Source organism: Hypanus sabinus, chromosome 9 (assembly GCF_030144855.1).
Source record: "Hypanus sabinus isolate sHypSab1 chromosome 9, sHypSab1.hap1, whole genome shotgun sequence".
NCBI lineage: Eukaryota > Metazoa > Chordata > Chondrichthyes > Myliobatiformes > Dasyatidae > Hypanus > Hypanus sabinus.
The window spans coordinates 61679446-61689707 of NC_082714.1; positions in this window are offsets into that span (position 1 = coordinate 61679446).

The window sequence follows — 10262 nt, forward strand, 5'->3', positions numbered from 1 at the left end:
AAGGAGGTGGGAAAATGGAGCTGGGTAAAGGAAGAGTGAGATAGAGAGGGGAAGGGAAAAGGATGGATAGGGGAGGGGGTAATAGGGGGAAGAAGGAAGTAATGGGAGAGAGGAGGGAATGGGAATTGATGGAGTGAGATGGGAGACAGGAGCGGAGGGTTGGGGTGAAGTGGGGAGAGGAGCGGGGAGAATGGTGGTAAGAGTTGAAGAAGGGGCAAGGAGTGTAGGGAATCAGAGAATGGAGGAAGGCAGCAATGGAGGAATGGAGGAAAAATGGGAGGGAGGACTGAGGCAGGGGAGAGAGGAAAGGGGGTATAGTTGGAAGGAGTTAGGAGAATGGGGAAGGTGGGAAAAAGAAGAAAGCAGATGAGAAGAAAGAGGAAGGAGAGCGGAGAAATGGGGTAGTGGAGAATGGAATGGAGATGGAGTGGGAGGGGTGAAGGGTAATGCATAGTGAGTTAGAGAGGAAGAGGAGTGTTAGAAAGATGTGGAGGAGGGAAGTGATAATAGTCTGAAGGTGGAGGGGGACGTGGATAATAGAAAAAATGAGGGGAGGGAATGATGGTGGATGGCCGAAATGGAGAGGAGGTAGGAGCTCGTGGGAGGGAATTGATTGGATGGGTCAGTGAGAGGAGACAGTGTGTAGACGGGGAGGTTCACGAGGGGAGACTGGGAGAGAGAGGGTGAGACAGAGGATGGGAATGGTGGAGGTGATACAGAAAGTGTTCGAGGGAGGAGGGAAAGGAAAGAAGGGGCTGCAGAGTTGGGTGGGGTGAGAGAGTGAGGGGAGCAAGCAGAGGTAGGAGGGAGAGGTGGGTATGGGTGGAAATGAGGGAGGGTGAAGTATGGGAGAAGAGGGAGGGAGGGGAGAAGAGGGAGCGGGGTGTGGTAGAAGAGGGAGGGAAGAGGGAGGGTGGGGTGTGGGAAGATAAGATGGAGGGGAGAGGGAGGGTGGGATGTGGGAGGAAAAGATGGAGGGGAGAAAAGGGAAGGAATTAAGAGGGAGGTGGCAAAGGGAATTGGAGGGTGAGGGAAGTGAGAGAGGAGGTAAAGGAAAGAGGTAGTGAGTTTTCAAGTATTGCGAGGGAGGGGGTAAATTGAGGAAAGGGAATGGGAAGAGGATGATGGGGAGAAGGGAGGGGTAGGACAAATGTAGAGAGAGGAGTGAGGAAGAGGGGAGGGAAGTGGGAACAGGCAGAAGGACAGAGTAGTGGAAAGGAAGAGAGGATCGTTGGAGGGGACAGAAGGGGGACAATCAGCAAATGGTGAGACTGTGGGGAAAGGAGAGAGGTAGCGATGACGCAGTCATGAGTGAGGAGGGAAGAAAGGAGAAAACCCTTCAGCAGCCTCTCCATGTCCCCTTCTCCTTCCATGCTCTTCACTGTATTGGAAGATGAGGAAGAACTTGAGGGGGAAAAGAGTGTGGGGGTCAGGTGAGGAGCTCTTCATTCTCTCTGCCGACCTTCTCATGCTCTTCCCCCTCAGTGGCCTTATTCATCCCCCTGTCATATTCTCATTCCTCCTCAACTCCTCATTCCTCATAGCCCCTTCATTTCCTCATCCCCATTTCACCACACATGTCCACTAACTTCTCTCCACTTCCCAATTCTCAGTCGGCCCACTTCCACTCACCTCCTTCCCCCCCCCCCCCACCCGCCCCCTCTGCTACTTGGACCGTTTCCTGGGTGGGTAAAGAGAATGGGGCAGGTGGATGGCCGGGAGTTTGGAGGGGCGGTAGGGTGGCACTGAGAGGGAGCCTCTCCCCCATCAACACTAATTAGCGGTGCGGATCCTGGCGAGGCGGCACGATGTTTAGTAATTAAAGCTGCAGCCAGTGTATTTTCATCAGGGGCTGCTGCTTCAACAGAGGGCCCATCGCAGCACTCCGATAATAAAGAGTGATAATGAAAGGTGTGCTGCCTCTGGGGAGATCCCAAGCTGTAGTTCCAGCAGACAGACGGAGAGAGAGAGAGAGAGAAATATACCGAGCAATTAGAAGTAGTCAGTGTACAGCCTGGTTGATGATGATCAGTTTTCATATTAAGTACTAAAGTAGTTCCAGTTTTAATAATGGTATTGAGGAAGTGACTGGTGGTAACTCACTGCGTCCGTTATAATTACCTCCTGATTTTTGTATTCCTGGTCCCTTCATTTTCTGCCTGTGCCCAGCGCAGTCGACCTGCTGTGGGCTCTGAGCTCATGGTTCACTCAGTCCCAGCTGTAACTGTGTTTTCCATAGATTCTATTAAACTAATTAGCTTTTGTTTTCCTTCACCCTCTCTTTCCCTCTACCATGCTTTCATTTTAACCGAGTGCTTTGTGTACAGCTGGGTGTGATAAAGTGTGGGCCATTTGCATTGATACCAATACTGTTATAGTCACTGAGAGAGTTGGGGAGGAATTTGATTGTAATTATATTATAATATGATATAATAGGACTGTTAGCAGCAACACTGAATGTCTTCGGAAATGCACTTTGGTGCACAGGTCTCTAACATTTTGTATAACATTAAAACTGTGTTTGAGTGACACCTTTCCACGCCCTGACCAATGAGATGCTGTTGATCTGCTCACACTGTGGTGATATAGGGAACAAGCAACTAGCCTGCACAGCAAGCTCCCAAATCTGCAATGGGGGCCGTGGTAATTGGTTTATTTTTGTCATGTGTACCAAGATACAGTGAAAACTTAGTTTTGTATAGCGCCCAGGCATAAGTGCATGGAGGCTGTACAAAGGGAAAAGCAAGAACAGACTGCGGAGTGTAGCGTTAGAATTACAGTGACAGTGAGGGAGACAAACAATGAGGAGCAAGGGCACCAGGTAGAACGTGAGGTCAGGAGTTCACCTTTGTTGTCTGTTCAAGAGGCTTACCGCGACAGGATGGAAATTGCCTCGAGCCTGGTAGTAAGTGCTTCCTAGTTGTATCTTCTGCCTGATGGGAGGGGTGAAGAAAAGAAGATGTCAGGTTGGGAGGGGCCCTTCATTATGTTGGGTTCTTTCCAGGGCAGTAGGAAGTGCTGACTGAGTCATTGGTGGGGTGGGCGTGTTTTGTTATAGACTGGGCTGTGCTTGCAACTCTCTGCAATTTCCTGCAGTTGCTGTACCAAGCCGGGATGACAATTTGATGTTCTCTGGAGGTGTTGTTTGAGGGTTAATCACGTAAGAGAATGAGCCGCGGAGCTCCTCTGGTGTCTTACAAAACAGTGACGTGGAATCTTTCATGTCTTGGGAGATCGTATCCGAGTTGAAAGTCAAACTTGGATCAAAGTAAAACTGAAAGGTGCCCTGTTGTAAATGGTTGCACTTAGACTGGGTCATCAAGTGGTGGTTCAAGGTCCACTGAAGTCGTCATACCGGATCCAGTCTGAAGGTTCCAACGCAGTGTACGGTCAGAAACACTGTCACCAGCCTATGGGCACGATGTCAATCAGCTGGAAAGGTGCAGTACAGGTTCACTAAGATGTTACTGAGGTTAAAGGGCTTGAATTCTAAAGAAAAATTAGATCGGCAGGGATTCTCTTCTCTGGAACACAGGAGGCTAAGGGGTGATCTTATAAAGATTTATGAAATCTTGAAGGCCATAGATAGGGTAAATGGATACATTTTTCCCAAGGTAGAAGAGCCTAACATTAGAGGGTATTGATTTAAAAGGGACCAGAGGAACAGGTGTTCCACATGGGGTTGGGTGGGAATGTGGAACAAGCTGCCCAGGGGAAGTGGTAGAGATGAGTACAAGTATCATATGTAAGAGATATTTAGACAGGTTCATGGATAGGAAAAGTTTAGAGGAATCCAGACCAAATGCAGGCAGGTGGGTCTAACTAAGGTAGGCACTTTGGTTAGCATGGGCAAGTTGGGCCGAATGGCCTGTTTCCACAAAACTCCATGACTCAACGTGATGTCAAGCTAATGCAGGTGCTGTTTGGAAGATGGGGTAACTAGTCCTCAATTTCCTAACCAGTATGTATCCTTCACGGACTAGAAGGATCCACTGGGCTGTTTGGTGGGAGCTTGCTGTGCACTGCTTGATTCGCGGGCTTTTGAGGCCAAAAATCTGCCCTTGTGTTCAACACTTGGTGGCACAGTTGCTCGGCAGGTAGTGCAGCAGTCTCACAGTTCCAGACTGACGGTGCTGCCTGTGTTTGGAAGTTCTCCCCGTGACTTCGTCCCGGGTGCTGCAGGTTCTTCCCACATCCCAGGGGTGTGCGGGTTGTCAGGTCATTTAAACAGAGCCGATGGGCTTGTGCCAGGAGCAGGTTACGTGATAATTGATACACTGAATGATGTTCCTCTGCAATGAGGAGAATGTGAGAGCAGAGGGCAGGAATTACTCCAATAGCAGGATTAGACTAACTCCATGGAAATGGGTCTGGGCCTTATCGCAACAAGGTCTAAGAAGGGCTATCGTGGTTCAGCAGGTAAAAGCATGGCCCCATTGCTCAGGACTTTTGTGTTCAATCTTGAGTTTAACTGCTCTTTATGCAGAGCTTGCACATTCTCTTTGGGGCCCTGTGAGATCCCCCCCAGCACTCTGGTTTACTCCCACATCCCTTGAAGACACGCTGATGGATGAACTGGCCCCTCTAATTTACCCCTGGTGCATCTCCGTACATTCCCCAGTGTCTCGAGTCAAGTCGACGCTCTCACTCTATGGATTCAGTACACACCTCTGAGATTCGCCTTCCTCACAAACAGCTACAAAGCAAAAAAGAACCATGGAAACCATTCAAAGAAATAAAATACCAAGCCTCCCCCCCCCCACCACATGCAGAAAAAAATCAAGTTGTGCAAACAGCATCAAAGAACAATGAGAGGAAACATCGAACATAAGACACAAAATCAAAACGCGTATTCAGTTCCGCTCAGTGCATCTTCAGGCTGCCCCGATTCAAAATTACCCAAACTAGTTAGAAAAATAGGAGCAAACAGAAAAACTAGAAGCTCATCGTATGTGAATTGGAGTCCACAATCCACGAACTGCATTGATTGAACTTTGCTTAGGCACCATCTTCCAACAGCATCGAGGGAGAGAGAGAGATCACTTGAACGAAGCTTTCCTCCAGCAGCAGCGAGCGAAGTACTGGTAAATGGCGATGAACACTCACTCGCCCTCCGCACTGGCCTGGATGATTTCAATCTTCCTCGGTGGTTTTAGTCGGGGAGATTGGCGAGAGATGGAGCCCCATCTCCAGGCTTCCTGGTCTCCCTGCTACGCGCTTTGCTCACAGCCTCGTGGAATGCTCTCGGAGACAACAAAATGCTAGGTCACTCATTCAGATGGAAAGCATACTGCCAGGCTGTAGATAACAGGCTCCAACAGTAGCAGAACACATTCGAAGTAAAAAGGTGCAGAGGAAGTGAAAAGAATTGCTTTGTGACCAGGCTTGAGGCCTTTGTTCACTGGCACCATTTTCTTCCAAAACGTTCCTTGTACATGCCCTGGGTGTCTCTCTGTATATACCCCAGTGTTTATCACTGAGTGTGCCCCTGGGTATCTCACTGTAAATGCCCCAGAGTTCTCCCCTCTGTGCTCCAGGTTCTCAGTCTGAGACAAGCATTAGTCCATTTCAGGGCTGGACTGTGACCCCAGGAGGAGAAGAGGACTGATGGGAAATGCTCAAAGTCCTGTCTGTTGTCATGTGCACAAGTACCTTATTCCCTGGAGTGTAGGAGAATGAGACGAGATGTGATAGAGCTATATAAAATGACGAGGATTACAGACAGGGTAAACCCAATCAGACCTTTTCCACTGCACTTGGTTGAGACTACAACTAGAGGTTATGTGTTAAGGGTGAAAGGTCAGATGTTTAAGGAGAACATGAGGGGGATCTTCTTCACTCAGATGGTGGTGAGAGTGGAATGAGCTGCCAGCAGAGGTGGTAGATGAAGTTCAATTTCAACGCTTAAGAGCAATTTGGATCGGTACATGAGTGAGAGGGGTATGGAAGGCTATCGTCTGGGTGCAGGTCAATTGGACTGGGCAGCATAATAGTTCAACATGGTCTAGATGGGTCAAAGGGCCTGTTTCTGTCCTGTAGTGGTCTTTGACCATTGATCTACATGTATGCACAGGTACAAAGAAAAGCTTACTTACAGCAGCATCATATAAACAGCGTTTGTAAGAAAGTCATAAAGTAAAAATAAACTATAAATGGTTTTACATGAATGCACATAGTTAGAACAAGAAAAATCAAAGTTCAAAGCTCTGAGAGCCAGTATAAACTCGATGGGCTGCAGTGCCTCCTATGTAGTATGAACATGGGAGGGGTGGTCCAGAGTCCACACGGGCAATGCAACTCTCCTTTAGCTCTGTCCTTTACATCCACTACTAACCCCTCCTCAGGTGTGTGATGAGCTTTTTGCAAAGAATGCTCAATAACTGTTTTGCACAAACCCTCTTCCTCACCTCACAGCAATGCAGACTAATCATCTACAATCAATTACTAAGCCTCCGCAGACACTGTGTATAAGCAAATTAATAAGCAAATTAATTTAATGTTTATTTAGCGCTTGTTTCAGGTGCAGGGCTGACTAGGAAGGGGAGCTGCCTTCACACTGAACCCGTGACCTCCTGCCACCAGTAGCTGCCTGTCAATCAGATCAATTAGAATATTCATGTCCCTGCGGAGGTGGAGCTGCAGCTAAATAGTAATCTAAAGGCTGATAATGCAAAACTCTATTCCTGCCTTTAAACTCACCATTATATTTTGTCCAGAGTTTTCTGCTTCTTGCCATGCCTAAAACCTGGAACAAGGCTGAAGGATTGGAACTGGTGCCATTATATGATGTGCAGAGTTTGCAGGGCCTAGTTCCAACCCAAGTCTCCCACCACTTACTCTTCCAGGAAGGTTCCGTCTCTGCAGGGTGCATGCAACTGAGAAAAGCAATTTGCAAGTGTCCTGGCTGCATCATGTCTTGCCGTGCATCCTCCTGTCTCCGTGCCCTCACCAACCACCTGACTGCAAAACCAACGGATGGAGCTGAACAGCTATCTAGAAATGTTAGTCATTTCACTCAGTTCAGCCCTGAAAGGGACTAATACTTGTCACAGGGTCAGGACCAAGAGCCCAGAGGGGCAACTCTGTGGCATTTACACTCAGACACCCAGGGATGCATACAAAGAGCAACGCTGGGGAACAGCGGAGAAAAATACTGGGACACATACAGGATGTTGTACAGGTACAGGAGAATGTGCAGTGAGCCACACCAGAGAGTGCAAGAAGAACAGTGGGGCAGGTGCCAAGACACATTGCGGGCATGTTACTAAGGAGATTTGAGTGCAATAATCCAAGCTTTGGAGATAAGACATTATAGTATGGACCCCAATGTCCTCTCAAGTAGATATAAAAGAGCCCACAATAACTGTTTGGCCCAATACTATTCCCATAACAAACATTACTACATTGCTGGGACAAAAATAGTGCATTCTGGAAACCCTATGCTGCTCAGTCAGCATCTATAGGGAGCAGAACAGACTCAATGTGTCACGTCACTGGTTTTTCTTCAGAAATGGGCATTAGGTGTATTTTAAGTAGCAGGGAGGTCGAGGAGCAGCAGAGGGAATGTCTGTGATGGAGCACAGATCCAACTTGCCAAGCTACCAATTCTTTGAAAAACTTGGTGAAGAAACAGAAGGGTAAAACCATACTGTATCTGTGGGGAGAGGCAAAAGATAGGTGGCAACCCAAAACATTAACTCTCTCCCAGCCACAGATGCTGCCTGACCTGCACAGTGCTCCAGCATTTTCTGTTTTTATTTCACTTTTCTAGCATCTGCAACTGTTTACTCCAGTAATTAAGCCAGGATTCCAGCGGCTTCCCATTCCCAGACGACTGTCCGTATCACAGCTTTCCATAATGCAAACCCTTTTTTGACTTGTCAGTTTCCAAAGCAAATCCCTTAAGTAGCTTCCTGACATAAATTGGTAGTCTGTGATTGTTGTCTTTGATAACTAGTTCAGTTCTCTGTATATTGTGCATGTTGTGTTTATCTTGTTTCACATAAATTCCATAAGAACAAATTTTTATCCCGTATCACGAATTTTTGTTTGTGATTTGTGGATTCTGAATGAGTGGATTTCTGTTACCCAAACTGTTATAACACTGGGGTATGCTGTACAGAAAAATTCCTGGAAGCAGTCACAACAAGATTTCGGGAGTACCTGACCAGGAGTTATTCCAGACAATAAGATGAAATTTTATTGATAGTCCAATGAACTTTGAATTCAAAAGGTATATGTATAACAGTAACAGTGATCAGTAGTTACAAAACAGCAGGCCCTGATGCCTTACCTATCATTGCAGAGGATTTCAACCAGGCCAGGAGAAGATATGCTCAAAGGAGACAGAGGAGTGCCTATAGGTCTACCTTCAGATAGTGGATTGGAGAATATTCAGGAACTCATCTTCAAATCTGAATGACTATGCCGCAGTTGTCACCGACTTCATCAAGACCTGTGTGGATGAGTCCGTGCCTTCAAGAACATACTGGACGTACCCAAACCAAAAGGTGTGGGTGAGCCAGGAGTTTCATAGTCTGCTGAGAGCTAGATCAGTGGCATTCCAGGCCAGTGATCCAGAACTATACAAGAAGTCCACATATAATGTTACATATCCCGTGGGTATCTTGTGACTGTCTTATGACCATGATGTAATTGAGTATCTGGTGAGCATGATGTAATGGTCTTGTGATGGTGGGGTGATGTAATTTCCCGCCAGTGTGAGGTCACATGATGTAATTTTCCCGCCAGTGAGAGGTCACGTGATAGCCTGTTCCAACAGGTATAAAACGGGAATGCCTTGCTATGATGCAGGTTAATTTCTTGTTTAATTCATCAGTTACTCCGTTATGCTGCGTATTCATCTCATGACACAGTTTTGTTATAAAGTGGAGTTTTACTTTCTGCTGTAAGGTGTACCGGCAGTTTTTAAAAACAGTCAGTTGTGTTTGATGTATCTTCGATTTAATTTTAAAGTCTAAGTATTGGAGAGTGAAGACTTGCCAAAGTGTGGGAACCCAAAGGATCAAGTGAAGTTGGTGTCGTCGGTGGTAATACAGGGTCAACCCTGTTGGATCTTCACTCAGGAAGTAGTAACCTGCATCCAAGATAGTCCCTGCATTGTGAAAGCAGAAAGGGTTGGGCACAGCATTATTCACCAAGGAAAAGTTCAGTTCCTTTAGGCCATTTTTATTTCCTTCATCGTAAATCCTTCAGGCAAGGCATATTTCGGCTGGGATCAGCAGTAACGTCACATCGTTGAGGAACCTGTTACTTCAGGAAAGTCTTTCCTAATTGACTGTCCAAATCACCTGGATTTTTGCATTTATCGCTTTAAGAACTGTGTTCGCATTTATCACTTTAAGAACTGTTCAAGTTGCGGTATAGCAGTTAACTTCTGGTTAAGTTGGTCATTTGTTTACTTTTCTTTTTTTTTGTTGCGAGTTTAATAAATGGTTATTTGTTTATAAAACTGGACTCAATTCTATATTCATTGTTGCCGGATCGTAACAATAACAATAGAAGGCTATCTTAAGAGCAAAAAAAAAACAATCCTGATTGAAATGAATCAGATGCACATCTGCTTTGGCTGGTGTTGAAGGCCATTACTTCCTACAAGGCAAAACCTGACATCATGAATGGCTGTGATGCTTCACTCCCAGATGAGCTACATGCTTTTTATGCATGCTCTGAAAGGTAGAATAAAACTAAAAACTACACCTGTGTGAATCCCTGCAGCATTTAGTGACCTGTGTCCTGCCTCAAAGGCCAGACCCAGAACATTTTTCAAGAGGGTAAACCCTCGCAAGGCGTCAGGGCCTCATAGTGTACCTGGTAGGGGCACTGAAAACCTGTGAGAACTAACCGGCAGGAATGTTCAAGGACTGTTAGAGTCAGAGGTTCCCACCAGCTTTAAAAGGGCGACAATCATTCACTCGCTTCATCCTTGAACTATTTCCCGAATCTATGGACACACTCTCAAAAACTCTTCATTATGTTCTCGATATTTATTTGCATAGATTGTTCCCTTATGCACATTGATTATTTGTCCATCCTGTTGGGGGCAGTCTTTCACTGATTCTATTGTGTTTCTTGTATTTACTGCAAATGTCTATAAGAAAATGAATTTCAGGGTTGTATATGGTGACCTATATATACTTTGATAATACATTTCCTTTGAACTTTGACAATCTTACCAGTACCTGAGAAGAGCAGGGTGAGCTGCCTCAATGAATTTTGTTCGGTTGCACACCAATGGGCCC